This window comes from Mustela nivalis (assembly GCF_964662115.1).
Source record: "Mustela nivalis genome assembly, chromosome: 5".
In the NCBI taxonomy this organism is placed as follows: Eukaryota; Metazoa; Chordata; class Mammalia; order Carnivora; family Mustelidae; genus Mustela; species Mustela nivalis.
Window position 1 is genome coordinate 79,058,556 of NC_139024.1, and position 27,303 is coordinate 79,085,858.

The 27,303-nt window shown below is 33.4% G+C and overlaps 1 long non-coding RNA gene across 2 annotated transcripts; it reads left to right on the forward strand.

The window, feature by feature from the left end:
• Nucleotides 1–480: 480 nt before the first annotated feature.
• Nucleotides 481–26,907, forward strand: LOC309864475. Of its 2 annotated transcripts, none has more exons than XR_014311550.1 (4): nt 481–548; nt 15,910–16,014; nt 25,216–25,311; nt 26,171–26,907. It is a non-coding gene; the product is annotated as an uncharacterized lncRNA (long non-coding RNA). The 2 variants fall into 2 exon arrangements; XR_014311551.1 differs by lacking the exon at nt 481–548 and adding an exon at nt 12,086–12,107.
• Nucleotides 26,908–27,303: the final 396 nt, after the last annotated feature.

The following is a 27,303-nucleotide window of genomic DNA, read 5'->3' on the forward strand; positions in this document are numbered from 1 at the left end:
CATGTGATATAATGAGCACTGGGTATTATATAAAACTGATGAATCACTGACCTCTACTTCTGAAACCAATAATATATTATATGTTAATTAATTGAACTTAAATTTTAAAAAAAGAATTCAAGGGCTTCAAAACAGACACAGTGATCAAGCTGTGGAAAGTTTATTTAAGTGAGAGTACATTCTTGAGAGGTGAGAGTGGGCAAAATCAAGGGAGAGCTGCACCTGCAGTTTGGGTCTTTATTATTGCTGTTGTTAACTGAGGGAGGAATATTTATTATTTGAGGAGGGGATTTATTGTGAGCAGGAGTTCATGCCTTTTCTCTCTCTTACTTGGTCAGAATTTTTGGTCTTCTTTCTCTTCAGCCTATCTGGTTCGATCTGGCTTCTTTTGCCTTTGTTTTGGAGTGCTACCAAGACAAGTCTCTAACTTTCTTGATAGGTAGCCATGACTCCCTCTCTTTGCTACCCTCCAGGTATCGTGTTAAAACCCAGCCAACTGCCTACTCTAACAAAACTATGATATTGTTAACTTATTAATAAGAAAACATGTAAGTATAAGTTTTTGTCCCTTTTAAAAATATATATTAATGAAACTAAAAATTATTAATTATATTATTGTTATTATATTTATATTATTTTAGAATGTTTTCTCTCTCTTTCTCTCTCTCTCTCTGTTTTACTGGTATGATTATGTATACAAATTTCAAGAAAATGTCATCCTTTTTCTTCTTTTCTGGCCATTAAAATTTATCTCATTTCATGATTATTAATGAAAATTATTTTATCAAATAGAAGAGAGGAAGTTAACCAATAATAATGCTCCAGGTTTCAAATACATAAGGTCTTATTGTGCCTTAGGAACCAGCATTTTCAAATATCTGGGAAGAATGACATGATATGACAATTCTTGGAACTGTAAGAAATTCAATAGCTAAGTGACAGGTAAAAAAATTCAGGAGATAAGTATAATGTAGTACAGATCTTAAAGATATTGATTGGACATGTGTATTTATCTCTGCTCCTAAATTCAAGCAAATACATAAAAAGGACAAAATAACAATAATGATTAATAGGAGAGGGGGGAAAAAAAACAGAACAGAAAAAAAAAAAAATAAGGAAGAGCCCAAAATGACAGATTTAGGTTCAAAGAAAAAAGTGAAAAGTCTACACTAGACTGAATAAGTTTGTAATGGAAATTTAGGTTCAAGAAGTTAAAATTAATAGAATACATGTTATGTTTGACTATCTTAAGAAAAGATTTATATTTATTTTAAAGAGATTGGAAATGAATTAATAATGGGAATTAAGAAAGCAAAGGAAAAGTAAAATGATTAATTCCAAATAAAGCAAACAAACAAAATGATATAACAATATAAATACAGCCCACTAAGTGGTGTTTACAGAGAAAAAATAATTTGCTTCATGTATATTCATAACATGAAAAATTATAATGTAACTACTGTGGTATAAAGAATGTGATCTTTGACAAACAATTTGTTTCCTCCTGGATACACAAAGAGAGTAAACAGCACAGTCTTCCTGATTTTATGTGTGGCCAACGGGTTATTTCTGACCAATGGTCTATGGGTAGAATAATGTATATCAATTCCAGGTCTGGCATTAAAATACTCCCAAATTTCCTCTACCTCTTTGTTTTTTTTTCTCACATGTGGCTGAATGAGGAGAATGTGATAAAGATCTTTGAAGGGGCATCCTAAGTTAGAACAGTTTGTATTCTTGAATATTTGATAAAAGGAAAACTTCCCAAGTATAACCAAAAATAACTATATCAGATTTTGATTTATAAATATATAAATAATAAGTAAATAAATAAATGCTGTTTATGTTACAGAGCTCTTTGTTTTGTTTTGTAATTTTTTTGTATAAAAGAGCTAGTATTCTTTGGCTTAACACAGAAATTAGAACTAGAGTTTTACCATAAGCTTGTGGATGATGGCATGAATCATTGTTCTGTGTTTGATACACAAGATTTATTTTTGAGGGGCGCCTGGGTGGCTCAGTGGGTTAAGCCTCTGTCTTCGGCTCAGGTCATGATCCCAGAGTCCTGGGATCGAGCCTCATATCGGGCTCTCTGCTCAGCAGGGACCCTGCTTCCTCCTCTCTCTCTGTCTGCCTCTCTGCCTACTGGTGATCTCTGTCTGTCAAATAAATAAATAAAATATTAAAAAAAAAAGATTTATTTTTGAGGTTTGGAAGTGTTCTACAGATCTGAACTTTAAAACATAAGAGAACTTAGAATAGCTTCAAAATCAGAAATCAAATTTATTTTCTCCTTCCCTTTGTCCCTCCTTCCACCCCCCCTTCTTCTCCTTCCTTCCTTTCCTACCTTATCAGGTTCTTTAGAGAAAAACAGAACCAATGAACCAATGAAAGAGATGTACATTATATAGCAATCTCTCACTCTCTCTCTCTTTTATATACATATATATTTGTATATAGATATGTACATCTCTTTCATTGGTTCATTGGTTCTGTTTTTCTTTAAAGAGAAAATATATATATATATATATATATATATCTGTATATATATTTATATATATATATGAGAGAGAGTGATTGCTATATAATATATAATATATAATTATATATATATAATCTATAATATAAAATAAGGAATTGGGTCATGTGATTATGAAGCCAGAAAGTCCAAAATCTACCGTATGAGCTGGCAGGCTCATCACCCAGGAAAGCCAAAGGTATGTTTCTAGTATGAAAAGTTTACAAGACAATGTCTCTTGCTCAGAAAGGCCAGTCTTTTTGTTCTAATCAGGTGTTCATTTAATTAAATGAGGCCCAGCTACATTATAAAGGACAATCCACTTACTCAAAGTTCACCAATTTAAATGTTAATCTCATCCAAAAACAAACTCTAAGTTAACACATGAAATTAACCATCACCAGGCTTCTTTTTTTCTTTTTTTAAAAATTTTTTTTCACCTACCCATTTTGTGACAGAAATCTTTTAAACTGGCTTATATGTTTATCTTCTGAAGAAGACATAGAAGAGGAGGCGGAAGTTTTAAAAGAATGAGATATGATAGAAAATAATTTGCCTACAGTTTTTTTGTTTGTTTTTTGTTTTCAGTGTAACAGTATTCATTGTTTTTGCACCACACCCAGTGCTCCATGCTCCTTAATACCCACCACCTGTTTCCCCCAACCTCCCCCCCACCCCCCGCCACTTCAAACCCCTCAGATTGTTTTTCAGAGTCCATAGTCTCTCATGGTTCATCTCCCCTTCCAATTTCCCTCAACTCCCTTCTCCTCTCCATCTCCCCTTGTCCTCCATGCTATTTGTTATGCTCCACAAATAAGTGAAACCATATGATAATTGACTCTCTCTGCTTGACTTATTTCACTCACCATAATCTGTTCCAGTCCCGCCCATGTTGCTACAAAAGTCGGGTATTAGTCCTTTCTGATGGAGACATAATACTCCATAGTGTATATGGACCACATCTTCTTTATTGCCTACAGTTTTTACAAAGCACACATGAAGATAAAATCTGGATCAGAAGGGAAAAAACCTCCTCTGAAGAAGGAGAGAATCCTGGTGCTCTCTACTTCTACTCCCCCAACCCTACCCTCAGGTTGGTTTTGAACATAGCATCTTCAAAATGTAAAATACGGCAATTCTTCTCTTGAATCGTAACCACCCATCTCATTTCTCTATCCATTCCTTCTTTTTCATCAGCAAGACTGCCAGCCCCTCATTCCTTCCAGCTTAATCACAAAATTAAAAATAATAATGTCTACATTCTTTATAAAACTCCCAACTCCTTCTTGTTATGTCAACACTCTCGCTCATCCACAATCCCCTCCAAATTCAGCCTCCTAAGTATTGTTGGATATATTCTTATAATCTTGTTAGTGGGATTCAATAAATGTCAAGCTGCTTAACTTCATCGAGGATTTCGGTTAATTTCAAAAACATGTTTGTGTCTTGTTGAGTGCATGTAGTTTTGGGGGAGGAAGAATTTACTTAGCTTTTCAAAGTCCTTCTAGCTAGACTGACAAATTGACATGAGACTGATTAATAGGAGAAAATCAAATTTAATGGTGTATGTATGGGTAATCCACATGGACATGGAAATTGCAAAGTCAGTGGAGCAACATGATACTTTTATGAGTTAAGGAGAGATGTAGGGGGTCTGAGGATACAAAGGCGTGCGGAGGGGGCCAGACCATTAGGAAGAAGGTGAAAGATGTCTGGAAAACATCCAGATACAAACATATCTGTATAAAAGGTTTCCCTATTATACAGGTAAGTTTCCTAGGTAAAGAGGAACCTCTGTTAATCGCTCTTTTTCTGCTATAGGCAGGCAGTTGAAGGGGAGGTAGAGAACTTCTGAATCTGCTGGTTTTTGATTACTCTTAACTCAAAATTATGTTCATGCCAAAGTGGCCACTCTTGGGGTGGCCTGTCCTTGGCCCCTATGTAGTGAATTTCTGGGCCCTAAGGTGATTTTGGCATGCAACTTTGTTTCCATGTATCTCTTTCTTCCTCTTAGGCAAACTCTAACTTACACAAGACTATGAAAACTGCTGTAATATTATCAATGATTTTGTGACAGAGTCAGGAGTCTCCTCTGCCTCCATAGCTCTTTGTTTCTATAGGATTTCATTATGTTTGCCACATTGTTCTTGAAAGAACCCCATCTTATGGTTTTGTTACTCATTTTTCTGTTTCCTTGAACTTCAAACAGTAATCAAAATACCCCTCAAAGTTCGGTTTGTTCTCTCAAAGTCTACATTTTTTTAAATGAGATGTTTTCTTTTTGTACTCACAGTTACAATGGAAATTGTGGGGAAAAGTTAATGCCTTTTTATCTTAACCAACACCTAGCAAGGCTTTAGAAGTGAATATTTTTCAAAAGATGTTATTTTCACTAGTTGGCTCAGGACATTTGGAATCACTTGGAAATATTATAATAGCAAGCATTACTCAGTGGAAATGAAAGGACTATATTGCTTTGATACCTAATGAAGAAAATATAACTGCTTGATTACCTAACACAGAAGTTGACATAGTTAGAGCTGGTGAATAGAGTTGCATGTGTGCAGCTGGGCCTGAAATTAAGGGGCTTGTAAACCACAGGTAGTGCTATTATTAGTATCAACAAAAAGACAAGCATTTTACTAAATTAAGGCTATATAAAACTTGCACAGCAAGAAGACCAACCATAATAATTGTCATACATATAAAGGCTTGTTATGAGGAATAGAATAATAAACAGCTTAAATCACAAAGTAAGGATTCAGACTCAAAATAATTAAAACTTTCTTCTCTCTGTAAAGGTCATTAAATACTGGGAAGAATTAATTAGGATATTAAAAAAACTAAGAAGGTTTTTAATAACAGGATTGGCATCAATCTATATGACATAAGCACAAGGGCAAGGGGTTCTTGAAAAATTTGTACTTGTATGTGCTAAGAGCCACGATATTTACAGTGAACTCATAAACAACTGAGAGTACATACGAAAATAAGAATAAGTAGAACAGATAGAGCACATTATTTCTTTCTTTTTTTTTTAAAGATTTTATTTATTTATTTGACAGAGAGAAATCACAAGTAGATGGAGAGGCAGGCAGAGAGAGAGAGAGAGAGGGAAGCAGGCTCCCTGCCAAGCAGAGAGCCTGATGTGGGACTCGATCACAGGACCCTGAGATCATGACCTGAGCCGAAGGCAGCGGCTTAACCCACTGAGCCACCCAGGCGCCCCGATAGAGTGCATTATTAAAAGGAAACATTTTCTTTCTTTTTTTCACTTTGTAGATATATAGAGAATATATGAAAACTTCTAAATAGATGTTTAAGGGAAATAAACATTTGCAAACCTCACCAAAGAAAACACAATTTCCTTGTAATATTCTTCAGTTCCTTTATTGGTAAATTTATATCCTTTATTTGGATTGCATTTTTCACTGTTTTCTTAAATTATAACCAATGATCTAATTGGAAAGGCTGTGTGTGTGTGTGTGTGTGTGTGTGTGTGTGTAAGAGAGAGAGAAGGAGAGATGTAGGGATAATATTATTAATATCTTTTTAATTTAGCAATATTGTTTTCCACTGGGAAATATAAAAAGAAAGAAACTCACATATCCATCTTTGCATAACAGAGAATCATGTCACAGAGAATCATGACCTAAAGGTGAAAACTGTGCTTATGTGGGCTCAAACCTTTGATCTATCCAACACACTAACAATATTATTTTTGACAGAGATCCAATGAATTTCAAATCTGGCTTCTATAAACCATTTATGGCTATAAGCAATCCTAACAGGCAGCCTTATTCCGTATTTATGAATCCTTTTGGGGCGTTATTTCTTACCGTATCTCCATTTTATTGGAATAGGAGAGAGGCAGAATATCGATTTCTTACAAAAATTTTTGTCTCTAGACATACATAACCATATTAAAAAAAGAATCTGCTAGAAAAATATAAAACTCGTTCACAATCAATTGCTCCTTTTGTACCAAGCAAATCCATTTGAGACTGCACTGATGGACATTTGTAAGATGGGGCTGCAAATGTGCTGGCTGGATATAGTTTAGTTTGAGTAAACCTTCTTAGAGACTACAAAGTGCTGGAAATCTAAGCAAGACAATGCTATGAATAAATTTTGGAGGGTTTTACAAGGAGGAAAACATTCCATTCTGAAGGACAGCTTTTCTGTTTTTGACATTACCTGAATTCCGTAACCTTCCAATAAGACGTTTGCTTTGAGGATAAAAAGTTTTGGCTAATGATATAATAGCTCTCATGGTTCAGTATTGCAGTTTTGGGAAAGAGAAAAGATATTATCAGGGCCTCCAGCAGTCAATGCTGGAGTCATTCTTTCATTTAATCACAGATCTGCTTCTAGAAGCCGATAGCAATGTGAAAGAGCCATGTCCTGATCAGAAAAAAAATTATTCCGTTGGTGAGAATTACTATAATAATCTCACTATTATTTTTACTGTTAGGGATGAAGGTTCAGTACAAAGGTTGCACCTTATAATATTGTGTCTGAGAATAAGGTATGGCCTTCAATATCTTCCTTCCATCAAAATTGTCATTTTAGTTTTTTATGCTAATAATTATTGAAAAGCACATTGAGGAGTCATCATATGTAAAACTGTCCTAGAGTTTGACAAGCAGAGCAAATCATGACCTGAAAGGATTTCAAAAAAGAGGATTTTAAGAAAAATGAGCGAAGAAAAGGACTGAGTAATAATGAGGTAAAATATGTAAAGAATTTCAACCATGTTGTACTCAGAAAAGTGTAGATTTACCCACACCAGTAATTTCATGGAAGATTTTTAATAATGCTGTAGTTTCTCCTAGGTGTATGAAGATTCACAATGAATGATTTTTGATGTGACAGCAAAATATAGCATGAATCACTCACAGTAGCTTAAATACCAGTATTATTGTATTATTGCACTTATAACATTCTCATAATATTTACACCATTATACTCAACACTATTAAAAAAATCTATCTTTCACCATGGATAGCTGTGATGGTTAATTTTATGTTAATTTGTATAGGTTACTGTGGCCAGTTGTTTAGTTTAAAAGCAGTCCACATGGGGTGCCTAGGTGGCTCAGTGGGTTAAAGCCTCTGCCTTCAAGTCAGGTCAAGATCACATGGTCCTGGGATCGAGCCCCACATCGGGCTCTCTGCTCGGCAGAGAGCCGGCTTCCTCCTCTCTCTCTGCCTGCTTCTCTGCCTACTTGTGATCTCCATCTGTCAAATAAATAAATAAGATCTTTTAAAAAAATAAATAAATAAAAGCAGTCCACACACTTGGATTATAATATATATATATATATAATTTATAATCATAATTAATTTATAACTTATATTTATAAATTATAATTATAATTATAAAGTAATTTTGAAAATGTGATTAATCTTTCAAATTAGTAGTATTTGAGTAGAGCAGATTACCATCTCTAATGGGAGTGGGACTTATCAAATCAGTTAAAAGAAAATGTGAAAGGATTCTGTTTCTAGACTGCCTTTGGATTCAAGATTGCAGCATCAACTCTTCTGGATCTCTAACTTGCCAGTCTTATATTGATTTAGGATTTACTAGTCCTCATAATTGCATGAGCCCATTCCTTAAAATAAATATCCTCTATACATTCTCTCTTCTCTCTCTTTCTTTCTCTCTCTCTCACACACACACACACACACAGATATAAAGACCCATATACATCCTATTAGTCCTGGAGAATCCTATTACAGGACCTCATTCATATTCACTGAGAATCTTCTAAAATTAAAATTGCCTTTTTTATTGCTATTCCTAATATTATGGCTACTTACTTGCTTTTATATATTTATTCAAAACTGTTAATTAAAAAATTAAGAGATTTTAAAATATGAAATTCCTAGAGAGATTTTCCTTATTCATTTATTCAAGAATTATTCATTGAAATTGACCTAACTGGAGACATTGTTCCAATGGCAATAGACGTAGTGGCAAATAGACAAATTTCTGCTCTTCAGGACTTTCTATTGTTATATAGATAACTCAAGAATTCTTAAAATGTTACTAAATTTTTAAACATAACTCAAGTATTATTGCAGTAATTAAGTAGTTATGTTAATAATTGCTTATAAGCAATTATGTTAATAATTGCTTTACTGGAAGTTTCTATATAAAATTGAGCTGCTTATAGTTTAAGCAGATTTATTTTATGCCAGTATTTAATGATTTGAAAGCTCTTACTTAATATTTAGCATGCATTTGGAAATTTGAGTATATAGGAATTGTTTGATTAATTCCTTCATTCCTTAACTCATTCAAGTTACATATATCTTATACACCTAAGAAGTATTTAGGACAACTTGAAGAGAGGCCCAACTATTGTAATTGCAATTTATGTAGTTAATAGCGTAAGACTCAAAAGAAATAACCAGACACGGAGATAACAGTTTTTCCTTATTAAAATTAAACTTGGATTATAATTTTTCACAGGAAATCACTTCTTTTAAGTGGTTTTTATAAAGTACTTGCATTTCTAATTCACATTCTGGTTTTTAACTACTGCTACTGGCCCTAATTGAGGGCTTCATTATTTCTCATTAGGACTATACTAACAGGCTCTGAAGAGATCCGTTTCACCTCCAGGCTCTGCCATCTTAAATCTAGTTTATGCACTATATGAATATGTAACTGCCCTATTCAAAAATTTTCAGTGACTTCATTTCTCATTCAGAATATTCATCCAAGGAAGTTTCTAAAAGTCTGATTGTTTCTCAGGCTCAAAATTCTGAAGCATGAAAAAGCCAATCAAAGGTTGAAATAAAATGACTTAATTACTGTTAACTTTGGATATAATCTAAAGAAATAATGTATCAACAATAAGGCAGGTGGAGCTGTGGTAAGATGCAAAAATCCAGCAGTATTCAGAGAAAGTTTTTTTTTGTTTGTTTGTTTCAGAAAATGTATCAGAAAGTAGTTAGGTATTTTGTCAAAACTGTGAATGGTCTGAATTGTTACCTCATTTGCATATATAGGTAAATGCATACAGTATATGTAGATATGGAGACGGATATATATGAAACATGAGACCCTTTAGTCAAGGAAAAGTTCTTTCTTGATACAACCTGATCAATAGCCAGAGAAACATGGTTAGCCTCCATCCCCCACATCCAGACCTGCAAGGCATTGAGAGTCCATGAAAACTTTCTACATGAGTCGTGGGTTCACTCTGTAGAAGAGAGATGGGGTGGAGAACCATGGATTTTCTGTTTTTATATGGGAAAGAGGTAGGTGTTTCTCCCTTCTCTCCTGAAAAAAAAATGGAATAAAACTTGGCTTAAATCAGATGTGATGTAAAGATCCTAGGTTCCTACTCTAACTCTTCGGAATGTAAGTACATATCTCTAAGAGAAATTAAGTCCCAAAGTCAAAAGGAAGAACATGGCTCTGTCCTATTGACATGCAAATATCTACAGGGATAGTGCTTCAATTTTCTTGGCACTGTGGGAGATTTAGGAGCTTAGTCTAGGCTGTAACTGTTGGAGACCTCAGGTAAATAATATGTTTTATCACACTTTTGCCTCAGTGCAGTTAGCTAGATAAATGACTAAAGTTCTAATTCTCATGATGTGTGAGGAGAAAAATGCTTCTAGGAGAAAAGAAGGTAAACATGCCTTACATTCATGTTGTATACACTTCCATATCTAAGGTTTTTGTCAGGAGCGTTAAGAAATTTCTACAATTGGTTTATCCTATTTCAGGATTAGAATAGTGCATTGAGCTTTGTCATGGTTCCGATAAAATATTAATTAAGGCATGATATCTCTCTATGCCAAGAAAAGTTTGGTTACAATTTACTTTCTTCTAAGCCATAGGAAAAAGTGTGCTTACTATGTTACATTAATGAATAAATAACCATTTTTTTACTACATGATTTTCTTACTTGTCAGGTTAAGGCAGACCAATGAACATGGTCTTTTCTGGATACACCAGATTAAATCTAGTTTCTGGACCTACAAAACTACAAACTAAATTCCAACCTTGGTTTTTCCTCTAGAATAATCTATCCTACGGTTTGACTGAATAATCTTCAGATTTCTCTAAGTAAAAACATGCACAGATTTCTCCTTGAGATGGTCCAGACTTTTCAGAATGGATAGAATTTTTGGAATGGCCAAATTGGTTTTCTGGCTCACATGACCTCCTTTGTATAATCTTAGTAAAATAGCTTCTAGAACTATATGGATAGCCAAGGACAGTCCTAGCCAAAATCGTTTTTAAATTTTTCATTCTAAGTATTTTGACTCCATCTGCAAGAAGGTCTCTCTCTTATCACAGCAGCCACTTGTCTAGTGCCCGGGTTTATGTTGTTCTATTACTCAAGATTACCACTTTCCCCTTCTAAGCCTATATTATCTGTAGAATTACCAACCCAAAGGTGTCTTACTCTATTTTCCTTCTTCTCAAATATTTTCCTGTGTCATGTCCCTATCAGTCTCCCTATCTCTGTAGAAATGTGATAAATGAACTCAAGGTTTTCTGGTAATAGATATTAACTCATTCATTGAAAGAACAAATGAGTACTTACCATAGGCAATGTGAAACACAGGAGCATGCATATGGCTCCTAACCTTATGCATCTAACATAACAACCTAGGACGATGTATGTTTGAACTGAAGGTTCTTCATCCTTAATTGGGGGACTATCAGGAGTATTATAAAGTAGGCATTATATACCTGTGTGTGTATGTATTTGTGTGTGCACATGCATACACATGTATAAGGGCTTTCATTTTCAGTGGAGGCCTTTCTGAAACAAACAAACAAAAAAAATACCTTTACCTGGAGCCAAGGTGTTGCACATATAAACTAGGCATTGCACATACTACTAGACTTAGAATTTGGCCTTTTTTTTTTTAAAGTATATTGTTTCTGAAATGTCTTGTTTTAAATGTAACTCTCTCAAAATTAGAGCCCATTAATAGAATCCTTTTTTTTTTTAAGAATCCATTTTTTTTTAATGCATGTTCCATTCCTTCTTTCAATTTATCCATTACTGTCAGTGGTACTATATAGTGTTAGTTTTCTATGAGAGCAATTTTTTTAAATCATAAAAGATGAATGCTTAATAAATTAAAAATAAAAATATCCACAAAGAGTAAGAAGTGCTCATAAACAATCAGTAGTATTTCATATTTCATTATTTATCTTAATAAATATCAAAAGCCTGAATAAATTTTCCTATCTTTTTCTTCACATTTTACCTAAATTGGACCGCTTGGTAAGTTTGATTATATATGAATTGGTTGTCTTTGGTATGTGAAATGCTTTTGGATAGGGACACTGTTGAAAATGTGAGTTATGAGGCTAATAATGTTGTAAAAAATCCTATCAATATTACAACAAATGACACAGAAAAATAATTTGTATTAACTTTTTATTAATAAAAAACCCCACTGGTATTGAAACTGGAGTTTTTTAATAAAGGATTGAACTGAGAGAATAGTATTCTGCAAATTTTTTTTATTAAAATATAATGTATTATTTGCTTCAGGGGTACAAGTCTGTGAGTCATCAGTCTTATTCTGCAAGTTTTAACAAGGTACATATTGAAAACTTTGTTTGTGACTTTCAATTATTATTTTAGATACTATATTACTATTTTTCTACTCTAAATTAAAGATAATTAAATCAATTCATATGCTTACTTTTCCCAGATCATCAAAATTATCCATAATAAAATACATTTTTAATATTTGCAAAAAAACTAAGAGCATCAGCATACAATATTTCATAATATTTGCCAATTTTAATATGGTGTTTCTTGAAACTAGTTTTTCCTAAGCTGGATGATAAAAGTTTAGGAATATTGAATATTTTTCCAGAAAGATTCTGTTCCTCTCCTACTTGTGAAAGGAAAAGCAAGTAATTAACACTTTTACAAAGGTAATCTCTGCCACATCTAACAGATCCCCTTCAAACATGAGTTTTCATATTTTTATTAGATCCCTGAAATTTTTTCTCTCCTTAGTTAGAAAAGCAGTGGTCCCTTAATATAAACTTTGTCTTTTACTTATCTATTAAATAAAATAATAAACCAAATAATTGCCTAACTATTCAACATACATTTCCTCTCATATAGAGCTAATCAATATGAATTGGATTGTCTAATAAACCTAGTTTTTCCTTTCCTTCAGTAGAAATAGCATGCTGAAATTTGAAAATACTATTATCTAGACTTCACCCTAGATAGTTTATTTTGAATATATAGATCTGAAATAAGTCCTGTGTATGTGTGAGTGAGTGAATGTGTGTATTACTACTACTCACTACAGCCAGGGTTGAATTAGAAATTTATGCATTTCACAAAAATATAGTTTTTTTTTAAAACCACTAAACCTTGATAACAGCAAACATCTTTATCATAGCGTAAAAAGAATATTTTCATTGGTGATTGAGAATAAGTTGAAATAACCCTGAATGCTTCTAAGTTAACAGTTACTGGGGAAATATGGACCTCATGCTTTGATCACACTGAAATATAATTAGAACTTACACACACACACACACACATTTCAGAAATGTCCTTTGATCTGGAAATGTATAGATATCCTATTAAACGTCTAGATAAAAGAAACAGTAGAAACTGAAGTATAAGGTAACAACAACAAAAACAGCAACTATCAGAACTCATGGGGGCAATTTAAATGGGGAGAGGAGGTCAACTCATTGTTCCAGACAGTAGTTTTATCAATAAAAATGAAACAACAAAAATAAATGAGTTAAATCCCCTCCTCAGGGGCACCTGGGTGTCTCAGTGGGTTAAGTCTCTGCCTTTGTCTCAGGTCATGATCTCAGGGTCCTGGGATGGAGCCCCTCATTGGGTTCTGCTCAGCAAGAAGCCTGCTTCCCCCTCTCTCTCTCTGCCAGCCTCTCTGTCCTTGTGATCTCTCTCTCTTTCTCTGTCAAATAAATAAATAAAAATCTTAAAAAAAAATAAACCCCCTCCTCAAAAATTGTAAAAAGGAACAACCAAGGACATTTTTAAAAAGTGTAATGAAAGAAATAATAAATTAAAAAAACATTGATTAAGGAGGTAGAAAATAGAAAACAGAATTAATAAAAATATTAGTTCATAAAAAATTAATAAAATAGACAAACCACTAGCTAACTTGAACAAGGGGAAAAGGTGCAAATATACAAAAGAAAAATAAAGGGCATAACAATTAAAACAAAATTTAAAAAAAATCATAGGCTATTTTGATGACCTCTAATGAAAAAAAAAAAAAAGAAGTTTAACAGAGATAGACAATTTCCAAAGCAAATAACTAAAGTTGACCTTATTTGAGTTATAATACAAGAGAAATTTTTCATTTAAGAACTTTAGAAAAGAAAAAGAACTTCAGATGTATTCACAGAAAACTTAAATCCTCCAGTTCACTCACCATCCTTGACCCTCATATCTGTTCAAGGAAGCAGTCCTCTATTGGCTATATTAATGGTCTCTCCTCACTTCTGGTTTCTGGTGGTATTCTTGGGTCTGGCCCCATGTGTTTCTACATGATCATACAATATATCCTTTTAATCCAGCTCTAAGGAAATGATGGTTGTACAAACAGACTTCGAAATACTAAACACCATTTAAAGCATTTAAACACCATTTTGTCATGATGAATGTTTATATTTATTTCTATAATGCTATTAGTTTCTGATTGTTCATATTTTAAGATTTTCAGTAATTAAAAATGTTTATCATGACAAGTTCAAACACATAAAAAACAAACCTATTCACTCATCACCTTTCCATGAACATTAGCATTCTGTCATTTTATATCATCTGTACCTCTTCCCACTCCATAGAACTTTAGTTTACAATTGCTATTACTATGTTATATAGCTATGTTATATGGTTATTTTGAGGTAAATATATATATATGTGTGTATGTATATATGCATATACATAAATATATATATACAAATCCCTTATTATGTTATCAAATACACCATTTCTGGCTATTTTCTTATGTTCAATCCTGGAAAAAAATATAGTAACCTTATTACTCAAAATGCCATAGCTATTCAAAGTTTGATTGTGTTGAACAACATAGTTCTTTCTGCATATGTAATTTCCTAATACCATCTATTTAATGCTAGTTATACCAGTGTTCATGATACTGTCTTATTCATTGGGCTACTTGAAAATATTGGCTTCCAGTGATTCTCTCAAAAGTTATCACTGTGCTTCACTGACAATAAGCATGAATAGAAGTATTGTTCAGATCATGCAGAAACACATACACGATAATTCATTTTCTAGACATGTCAAATTTCCTATTCAGAATTTTATAGCATTAAGATAGAATGAAACATTTTCCAACTGTGTTTCCTCTTGAACTCTCAAGATCATAATCAATGCATGCCTATTAATGTAAATCCCTTCAAAGCTGATTAAACCCCTGTCTTACACACGGTGCTATCAGTGAGAAAACAAGGGAAGGAAAAATGGGTTAAGCAAAAAATAGCAGTCTGATTTGTTCAAAGAGTATGTGCTGCTGTCTAGCATAGCTTAGAACTGACTAGAGAGAGGAGGGCCTCATCACATCAGAGCCAAGAGAAGATAGTAATCTGTCACTGCCAAACAAAAGTTCTCTTGAAAGCTCTTAGATGAGAAAGTCATGGCTATCCTCACAAAACGCCTGATATATAGCATAAAGCCTGTGAAAGGGTCAGGAGAGCCCGTTTGGGTGCCAGTGGCAAGGAGCACACAGGGTGAATGATCCCTGCCACCACCTTCACTGTCTTTAGATGGTATTGACTAGAGGAGACACTGTGATCAGAAGACAGACAAGCAACATCTGACACATGGAGCCACACATAAGTCTTAAGGCCAAAGGGCATCAATAAACCTAGCATAGCCCAGAGCCTTCAATTCATCCTGTGCCCAACTTGTGGTAGAAAAATCCAAAATCAATGCCATCCTGACAATACAATCTTGTGTGATCATTCAAAACAAACACCACAGCAACCAGTGAGGGGAATGTGCTCCTCAGAATTCCCTTCTGGAACTGTGTTCAGCTACAGATAGGCTTGGACAACTCATGACTCAAATCACCAAGTACTCTGGGACCACAAGCTGAACCCATGCATGGGTACACAGTTGAATAGAACAAACTAGGAAACAGAAAACATGGCTTAGAAAATCCTGGACCAGGCTCAGGGTACTATTGTCAGATGCCACTGCTAGCCCTACGTCCCAAGTACTGGGAATGAAAATGGCACTGCTTTTAAGCCTCACTTTAGCAATGGCACTGTACCCAAGATGTCAGTTGCTTGTTATACTCAGAATTATCTTTTTATACTTATCTTGTTGTACTCAGAATTAACATCATGAGTTTCCTTCGCAGGTGACCTCAGCAGTCTGGGTACATCTGTGCTCCAGCTTTGCAGAGTCCATCCTGGAGGCTGTAGAATTGGATGGCTTGGTTCTCTTTCACTACTCCAACCCTAAGGTAGGTTTCCTCTTTCCTGCAGTTTTCTTGAGGTGACCTCAGTTTTCCCTTCTTAATCAATAAATGCCCCAATACCTTCTATATGAAATTCCCTCTATTGAAATAACTAGGATGATTTCTGTTTCCTTGATTCATCTCTGACTGATACACTTATAAATAAGGGATTAAGAAACCATTTAGTTATTGAAGAAAACTTTATAAAACTTTTCTTCATCAAACAAGTGTATGATCTACCAATTTACAGTTTATATCAGAAAAACTGATTTGTTTAAAAAAGACCCAAACATCATGGTCCCTTGGTACTAAGATAAAATTGGCTAACTTATATAGATTTTGAAAACAATATGAGGTTGAGAAGAATTAATATGAAATAATTTAACATGTAATGGACTATGATACCTTTAAATTAAATTCATTTCTGCAACAATTTATTGATCCTACTGCAGATATTAATTGACAAATAGGTTAAATATCATACAATATTTGTTGTCTTATTTTTATTATTCCATCATGATTAATTTATTTATAACTTACAGGTAGATCTTGATGCTTGACTATTATATCTTGCACTTCTTTTTGTGTTCTCCAGGATTTAAAAATAGTAGGATATAACCATTGAAAGATACGACCTCTAAAAAATTCTAAAAAATGTAATAATCAGTGAAGTTGAACTTTAAAGAGGAGCTTTTTCATATATGATCCAGCTAAGACCTACTGATATTTTATTTTCTCTGTTATATAATACACTTACAATAATGAAGTAGAAATCAATGCTAATGGGATTAAATATGAACTTTGTCATATCTGTCAGTGATATACATCTATTTCAAGTACTGTACTATAACATCGTAAGTTTCCACAAAGAACACAAAGATACTCTTTTCCCCTAAGAGTTAACTCAGTAATTAAAGTGGAAAAATTGCATCCACAGTATTGACAAGTAACATAGAACATCTCCTCATTATGGTAAAGAATACGAGGCTTTTTTATTATGTCTACTGCTATTTCTTGTAATAATTTTCAAATAAAAAGCTATAGGTCTACTTATCAGATGAGAAATTTTATAGACAGTACATTCTCTCACACTGCAGTAATCAAAATAATGATAAACTGTAAAGTTGCAAGCTGAAAAGGTCAAGTACGTTGTCTTGATTGGCAAAACGACCCAGACCTGTAGGTGTGAATGGGAACATAAAACATCCATCTGAGCATTTATCTTGTTCTTTGACTGATGTCAGAGAACACAGAAATCTCAAAATCCATATCCCGGTTTATGAGGACAGGAAAATACTAATACTTCAATTTCTGGTCCAAATATTTTTGTTATCCCCAAAGAGTTGAGTAACTCTTTACAGGTAATCTCAACTAAATAGAAAAATCATATGTAAGTCTACATTTGTCCAATATTTAATCTATGCTGATACACCAAGTGTTAAATAATAGACAATTACTTGGTATCACTATAGATTAGAAAGAAAATACAGCTGAGTTATTTTTAAATAGTTTTCTCTAGTAAAACTAATTTTTCTTCTAGATATATATTTAAGCACAAGTCACTAAAGAAAGTAAAAATTATTTATGTAAACCTCAATTTATCTTTCTAGAATTATCTATAATAGAGTTTATCCTGTTGCCAACTAACTCTATAACTGCAACTAAGGGCTTCTGAGGACTTCAAAATGCATCTGTAACAGTATGCTGCAAAATCCATGTCATATAACAATAATAAACCCACCACATATAAAGAAGTACAGGCAGTGAATATTTCAGTTTTATTCTTCAATTATAATATCCAGTCTAAATGTAACTTATCTTTTAAGCTTGGTCTACTCTACTAGGATGCTTTTAATCCTGAAATTAACAGAACAAATTTATATTCATGATACTATTTTTACTAACTGATCTCAAAGTGTTTCGTGAATAAAATACTTAAGCTTAACAGAAATGTATGGGAGGATCTATACTTTCCACAGAAACAAACAAATACATAAAATCTCAAGAAGAGGGGCACCTGGGTGGCTCAGTCCATTAAGTGTCTGCCTTTGGCTCAGGCTTAGGTCATGATCCCAGGGTGCTAGAATCAAGGCCTGCACTGGGCTCCCAGCTCAGTACGGCATCTGCTCAGCCTTCACCCTCTGCCCCTCCCCCTGTCTTGCTGCTCTCAGATAAATAAAGTCTTTAAAAAATTCAAAATGTCAAGAAGAGTCAAATATTTAATAAAAGACACCATGTTTATATCTATCACAGAAATAAGACAGTGTAATATTTATAGAATAATATTAATTTTAATTAATTTTATGACATAATTTTGTATTCACTTTATGTACAAATACTCTGTGGTACAGAAAATCAAATGCTTTATTTTTGCAAAGTGATTCTGCCTTCCTTTTATATAGACTACCTGAAGAAGCATCTTAGAAAGAAGAGGAAAAAAAAAAAGCCAAAAGCCTCAACTACCAGGAAACCAGACTGGTGCTATAAGTTCTACTGAAGCTGAACACTAAAACTTTTGTTCAAATCACTGGAAATATGTATCTCAGTGGTCACAGGAATGTAAAGCCTATATAAACACCTGGCAGCTTTTTGATTGATGATGGCATTTTTTAAATCAGTTTCAGTTTGTTATGAGAAAAAAAATTATTTCATACTAACAAAGAATTCTTGTTATGTACTTAAAAAATATTAACTACTTGAACTATAGTACAATGTATCTTCCTGTCCATTATCTTAGAAAATCTACTACCACTTTGTACTAAATAATTTAAATTAAATAAGTCTGACATCCGGAAAGTTAAAAATTAATAAGGGAAACTGAAGGACTTAATAGATTATTATAATTGCATAAATATATGTACTTTCTTTTTAAGGTGAAATAAATATATCAGTGATTTTTTTAAAGTCTATTCATATTTTTGTTTTTCATCAACATTCAGTAACTGAACTGAATTTACCTGCTTACTTGAAACAACCAGAAATCAGAGACAATATATGAAAATTGTCTGCAAGATGCTGCACATCCGGCAATAAAGGAGAGTGAACACTATGAGGTGGGAAACAAACAAGAAGATCCCTATGATTATCTCAACTTATATCTTTCAGAAAGTTTCCAGGCCCCAGTACAGGGAAAGCAAACCCACCAGGATTAAGACAGACTTCCTGAAGTGATTGAGCTGAGTAACTGGAAAGAATAAAGCACTACCTGTTTATAACACAGAGCACTGAGAAAAGAGAATGATCCTGAAAGAAAGCTATGGGGATATGCAGAGAGCACCCTTTGAATATTCAGCAGAGCACTGCTCAGTGCATGAGTGTGAGGAAATTACTTGAGGCCAGAGGAAGATCCATCTAGACTAGAGCAAACAACTCCCAGTGTGCATAGGCCCAGAAATAATTCAATGGATTGGAACATATTCGTTAGAGTCACCTAGTAGAACATTCAGAAAGGTGTTGCCTCAGTAGGGGGGGAATAGTTATCCCGAGAAGACAAACTGCTCTGAACACCCCTAACAAATCCTAAAAACATGGCTCAAAAGAAACAAACTATTTTTAACCAAGTTAACCTTATCCCAGGACAAAACAGTATCTATAAGAATACAAAAAATATTAAGCAAACAAAAAGCTAGAATTAGGGCGCTGAGTGGCTCAGTGGTTTAAAGCCTCTGCCTTCGGCTCAGGTCATGATCTCAGGGTCCTGGGATGGAGCCCCACGTCGGGCTCTCTGCTCAGCAGGGAGCTTGATTCCCTTGCTCTCTCTCTGCTTGCCTCTCTGTCTACTTGTAATCTCTGTCTGCCACATAAATAAATAAAATCTAAAAAAAAAAAAAAAGCTAGAATTAATAATGTCTGCTATCAAGCCAAAGATTACAGAGTATTCAAATGAGTAGAAAAATATAACACATAATGAGAAAAAACAAAACAAAACAGTAAAAACCAACCCAAAACTTGCACAGATGTGAGCATTCACAGGCAAGTATATAAAAATTATTATAAACATGCACTGTACGGTACTAACAGAAAGTTTAGATATTGCAGAAGAAAAGATTAGTAAACTTGAAGCTATCGCAGTAGAAAATATTTAAGAAAATATTTAAAATTAATTACAAAGAGAAAACAGTCAAAAAAAAGTGCAAAAAGCATCGGTGAACTGTGGGACAATTTCAAGCCTCCTATTTGTGCAATTAGGGCCCCTGTAGTAGAAGCAAGAATGGATTTCTTTTTAAAAAACTGAAATAATGGCCAGAAAAATTCTAAGTTTTCTATGTTTGATAGAACCAAGAGGCTCAATGAACTTATAAATTCAAGAAACTCAAGTACCAGAAATATAAAGGAAACAGAACTAAAGCATACCATAGTAAAATTGCTCAAAATCATTGAAAAAGAGATAAATTTGTAATATATATACACAAAGCACAAAGAAACATTACATACAGAAAAACAAAAATACAGATAACAAAAAATTCCATGTCTGAAACAATGCAAGGGAAGAGAGGATAGAACATCTTTAGAATATGAAAGATAAATTATCCAAATATAATTCTATACTCAGAAAAATATCTTCCCAAATATAAGCAGAATAAAACTTTTATCATACATCCCAAATGGAAATAATTCATTGCCCTCATACATCCACTACAAAAACTAAGGGCAATCCTTTAGGCAGAAGAAACAGATACTTAAATGGAAATATGTATTTCCTTAAAAGAATGAAGAACACTGAAATGGTAACTCAGTTAAATAGCAAGACCAGAAATGGGCAAAATCTTTGAATAGACATTTCACTAAAGAAGATATAGGTAGGGGATGGGGCACCTGAGTGGCTCAGGCGCTTGAGCCTTTGACTCTTGGTTTCAGCTCAGGTCATGATCTCATGGACTGTGAGATGGAGCCCTGTGTGGGGCTCTGCACTCAGCCAGGAGTCTGCTTGAAGATCCTCACCCTCTGGTCTTCCTCCCAACTCATCTGTGCGCACACACTCTCTCATTAAAATGAATAAATAAATCTTTAAAAACAGAAATTATGTGGATGGTAAACAAGCAGAAAAAAGAATGTCCAGCATTATTAAAGTTTAAGGAAATGAACTTTAAAACTAAACACTAAATACCTGCTAGAATAGCTAAAATAGACTGCCCATACAAAGTGTTGACAAGGATGTAGGAATTCGAATTTTATTACATTGCTGTTAGCAATGTAAAGTTTCACACACGCAAAAAAAAAAAAAAAATAGCACTTCATTAAAAATTTAAATATAAACTTACCATGTGAACTAGCCATTCTATATCTTGAGATTTAGCCAAGTGTGACATAAGAAATATATATTTGACCTTTGTTCCTAATTTTTAATGCAGAGTTCCTAAAATCTTTGGAATTTCCTGAAGTATAAGAGTGATAGAACCATCTTTTGTTTCAATGAGGCCGCTCTTGGCAGACCTCTAAACAACTTTAGAATGGGCTGGATACAAGGAAGACCAAGCCTTGATCAGAAGCTTGGTACTTTCAGACCAAACTCCAACCTCTGGGAAAGAAAGGGTAGAGATTAAGCTAATCCCAAAAGCCAATGATCTAATCAATTGTGCCCACATAATGAAATCTCCATGACAACCTCTAAATAATGAAGTTTGGAAGGTTAGTTTGTAATCACATCTACATACTAGAAGGTAATATATATATACTAGAAGGTAAGGGGCTCCAACTCATAGGGACAGAAACTTCACACTTAGGACTCATCCAGACCCTGTTCTTTGTACCTTTTCATCTAGCTTTTCATTTGTATTCTTTATTATAAACCAATAAACATAAGTAAAATGCCTTCCTAAATTCTGTGAGCCATCAAGCAAATTATTGAACCTAAAGAGGAAGAATGTCCAATGTATAAGGAAATACAGTTGGCCTCAAATTTGTGACTGGAATCTGAAGTGGGAACAATCTTGACTAAGCACTTTAATGTCTGGGATCTGATACTAGGACCAGGAAGATGGTGTCAGAATTGAATGGAACTGTCAAATACCTAGTTAGTGTCAGAGTTGGAGAAGGGGCTTGGAAAAGATATTGTGTATTCTCTTCATGAGGAAAAAACCCATATCATAAAGCAAAAACACAAAATATACTTGTTTATTCATGTTCAAAGAACAGTTACTTTTAACAGCCAAAAATCTGGAAAACACTCAAATATCCTTCAACAGGCAAACTGAATAAGGATGTTATGGTATATCCATTGAGCAGAATACTGCTCAGCCATTAAGAAAATAATGATAATATGTTGATATATGAAACACCATGGAAGAATATTAAAATAATTTTGTCAAAAGAAAAAAAAAAGAAGTATATACTGTATGGTCTGTTGATGTGAAATTCTATGAAATGTAAACTCTAGTGAAACTTGGCAGTGGTTACTTAGAAAGCTGGGCAAAGACAGGGAAGAGGAAGACGGGGATGGATTGAAATGGAAATGAGGAAAGTTTGGGTGTTCAATATGTTCACGATCTTGCTTCCAGTGATGGCATCAACACTGTATACATATGTCAAAACATCATCTTTTAGGTAGTGTAATCATCTTTATGCCTCATTAAAGTTGATGGGTTAAAGTAATATTCTACCTTTCTTCTTATCTCTGTCCTTTCTTCTACTCTCCATTGTGCATATGAATTCCAAGGAAGGCTAGGTAAAGCCAAATAGTCTTTGCTGAGAAAAGAAAAAAAATTAAAAGGGAAAAAGAAAAGCTTATCACTTCACAGTGTATGTATGCCTGAAAGAATAATGGTGTACTCGCTATTTGTGTGTTGCTTGCGGTGTGCTTGCAACTGTTTTCATGGCTTTTTCTTAAACAAAGTTCTGTTGAGTATATCAGTCCTCCTTTAAGGCCTTTAATAATTCAGTACATTATTAAAAGACCTGGCTAATTATTAATCATTTTCAGAAACATCTATTTAAAATCTTTTGTAAGCTTCATTTCTCTTAAAGGAAATGAGTTTTCAATGAAGAAAAAGTAAAATACAAGTATTTGCAAATACTTGTAATATGTATTGTGAAATTTAATGAAATTTTAGTATTAAAAATTAGATTATTTTAATTTAGATTATTTATTAGATAATTATTGATATTAATTATTAATATTTATAATAAATATATTTATTATTATTTGTTAGATTATTTTTATTTATTTAGCATTAAAATTAGAGTATTTTTCTTAAGATTTGAGACATTCGTCTTACAACAGTTCTGAGGAAAATGCACGGATGGTCATGTGTGAGGCTTCAGGGCAAGGTCAAGGAATGCAGAGCCCTTTTGAGATTTATCAGTAATTTATATTACTGATGATATATTACAACAGGATTCTATTCTTTACTTAGATAATTTTTAATGATTTTAATGACTAGTGGAATATCCTAGGCTCCTCAGTTGCAGTAGTCTATAAGTAGGAACAAAAAGAATCTGAACACAAAATATAAAGATTATCTCAGATTTATAACTACCTTAGCAATCAATACATCCAGAATTAAATTACATGATCCAAGTCAAAAACAACAACAACAACCACTCTTTTTTGTAATGGATTTAAGTATGAAGTTTCTCAGATCATTATAGAAAAGGGTGGATAGAATATAAGTTTATCATTTCTTGTAACTTGCACAGAGTTCTATTGATTTATTTATATTGAAACTGTCACTCTATGAGGCAGAAAAACACATAGAATCTGGAAATGTGACTTGCATACCTAATATAACCACTGCAGGAAATAAAAATTATGTAATGCAGGGATTGTCTCTTTATCAATGTTGTGCAGTTTTTAAAATTAAACTAAAAAATGTGGAATATTCAGATGCATATCAAGATATGTAGAAAGACAAATAGAGAGAGAGAGATCTGTTTTCACAATTCTAAGTACAATCTCCTACCAAGATTGCAGGGAATACAAGTAAGCGTGGTGACTGCAGAGGAGAAAGGTCTAAAACTTAATTTTTTAAAAAGATTTATTATTTATTTGAGAGAGAGAGAGAATGAACAGGAGTAGGGGCAGAGAGAGAGAAGCTCAAGAAAATTCCCAGCTGAATGCAGAGCCGGATGAGAGCCTAAATCCCAGGACTCTGAGATCATGACCCGAGATGCTTAACTGATTAAGCCACCCAGGCAACCCCCTTCTTTTTTCACTTTGCATAACAAGCTTATTCTTTAAAAGTCATATAGACAATAATCAAAGTAAACAATCAGATCTTCACTTCCACCCTGTAAAAATACACTTTTAATTTAATTTGCAACTATACATTTTCTTTCCTATTTGTGTGTATATATGTGAGTGTGTGCTTCTACCTATTCTAGTTTTTTTCCTTCACTCTGTGTTTAATATAGGAGCATCAACACTAATTAAATTAGTTTTAGCTACAACATTACATTACCCAATACTTGCTAATAATTTCTGGGAAGTCATTCAGGATCTATTAGGTTTGGAAAGCAGAAGTAATATTTACATGTGATGATTTACAAAGTGTGTGTGTGTGTGTATATAAAATTATTTCAAATGTATTTCCAAGAATTGTTTTTCATTGGGTACTAGTCTCATATCATAGGATTTTTTTTTAAAGATTTGAAGATGAAATAAATTTCGAAAATATGACCTACATACTAGATACAATAAAGGCCTCTTAGAGGTTCACAATTCCTATTAACATATTGAAGACTGTGTAGTCCATTATAGAGTAACTTGCCTAAATTATCCAAATCAGAATATATCATAGTCATTTGACTTTTGGAGGTATTTTAAAATCATCTCTTGGCATTAAAGATCATAAACACGTTTTGGGAAATTCAGTCCTAGGTTAATCTCCGAAATTAAATTATTCTACTTTTTTTTTTTTTTTTTTACATTTTATTTATTTGTCAGAGAGAGAGAGCACAAGCAGGGGGAGAGTCAGGCAGAGGGAGAAGCAGGCTCCCCACTGAGCTAGGTGCCTGATGTGGGAGTAGAGTCGAGGAATGTGGGATAATAATCGGAGCTAAAGGGAGACACTTAACTGACTGAACCACCCAGGCGTCCCTAAGTTATTCCACTTCTACTATATGATTCAAGTTGCTTTTCCATTAGAAAGAATGGATGCAATTCAGAAAAGGTGGAATCTTATATGTGCATGTTTGGAAAATTAAAGTTAATAGCATTTGAAAAGGTATAAGGTGTACATACTGATTTTAATTTTCCTGTAATATTTTCAGATGCCTGGCATTTGTGCTCATGAAGATGAGTTCCAGAGGGTCTAAAAAGGAACAGATTCTCCACACATTGCAAAATTATAATAACTCAAAAATTTGGTAAATTACTAATAGTTTTTACACATATATAAACCAAAAGCCAAATAAACTGCTTCCTATTTGACCATAAGAACCAAAGAAAGAACTTGTAGGTTTCAATACATTTGAAGCATATCTGTGGTCTTTGGTCCATATTTTGAGATAGCTTCCAGAGTTCAACTTTAAACATTAGGCTAGATTAGATAATCATAATATATTGTTTAGAAATACCAAAGAACTCATCAAGGTCTAAGGTACTTAGTAATTAACTAGTCCTGCATTATGTAAGATATCTTTTATTATTAACAAAAAGGTGTAAATATATTATTAATGGTAAAGTGTCACACTTTATGAGTGACTTCTTTTACAAAAGGGGTCAAAGATAAATTATATAATATCGCTCTTCCTTGCATTCTGATATATTATCTTCAGTTAAACAAAAAAATTAAAGTAAAGATGTTATATCTTGAGTCAAATGGAGTTTGAGTTCTATTATTAGACTTTGTAGTACAGGTAAAACATATCTGTCATGTGAGTTGTTGCAGGAAATAAAAAGTCCAGGACCTAGTAATTTATTTTAAGACATCCCTCACAGGTGTAATTATGTGCATCACTCCAATGAAAATCTTTTGATTTACTTTGTGGTTCTGTAGCATGGGAAATATTGAAAGTGTTCTGTGGATTCTTTGCTCTATGGCCACCTCCTTCCATAGGCCTTTCTGTTCTGTAAAGTCAGAAAGCTAAGAAGCTCTCATTCTCAGGCCTCTTCCTGCTATGGTTTTAGAACTGAATATCATTCTACAACTGAAAATGGAATTCCTAAGATTTTGAGTGAAAATCAGTAAATGTTCTCATTCTGCCTACAAATGTTTTTCTACAGGCAAGTGAAGTCATGGAGAACCAAATGTCAAGAATACACTACAACTTTCTAAAGCCATCGCCAGATTACCAGGCAGCTTTGGGGAGCACCTTAAAGAAGCATGTTCAGGTCCCAGCAAGTCCTGTGGCCCCTGTGGTCCCTTGACTCCCACTTCACCACCACTTCTGACAATTTCTTAAGCATCTCAATCTATTTATTCCATTTCAGCTTAAAATATCAAAGGTGGTTTCTGCTTCTTGCACTGAAACAGGACTGACACAGTAGGGATGACATATAAACAAATGTTACAGAAACGTCTTATAATCTTTCATATTAAGAAATCTGAATAAACAAAATTGTAAGTGAAAACTATTACAGCTCTGAAACAAGTTTTCTTTGCAATGCATATGGAATTACATGTGCATTTATTTTCTTAAAAGTTGTTGGAAAAATTAAGGATGAATTTTTATTTTCCCAAAAGTTTGTTCATTTTTTAAATTTATTTTGACAATCAAACTTTGTTTTTATTTAGAAAAGAACAGAACTCTTATGTTTCTTATTTCTCCATCTTCATCACCAGTAAATCAACTTTTATCCTTTGAATAAGCTAAACTTTATATAATAAGTATTAAAATTGGCTTTTTAAAGGAAGAATTTCATGTAATTTAGTAAAATGGCCTTTCTCCATTAGACTGGTATTGAATAAAACTAGGATTGCACTAATAAAATATAAGTTTATAATAAGCATAAAGTTTTAAGTTACCTTGCATGTTTGCCTCATTATGCATGATTGGAGATGTAATCAATACTTTGAAAAATACTTAAGTGAAAGTGTGTTGTCTGCTTAACTTGATAAAAAAGTATTTGAGCTATAACTTTCAAATTATAAAGCAAAATTCTGCAGCATTTAATACTTTAATAATATATGCCTACATATATGCTTATAAATTATATATATATATATATATATATATATATTAGTTTATAGAACTCTTAATTTCATTTAAATTACTGCCATTTTGTAGGGGAAGAAAAGAACACCTGGTGAGCTTAAATGCTTTGACAAACTAGTTAGTCCAGAGGAAGAGTTAAGATTTCAGGTCAGATAGTCAGAACTGTGAGTCATGTAATGCTGCTATTGCAATTATTATTTC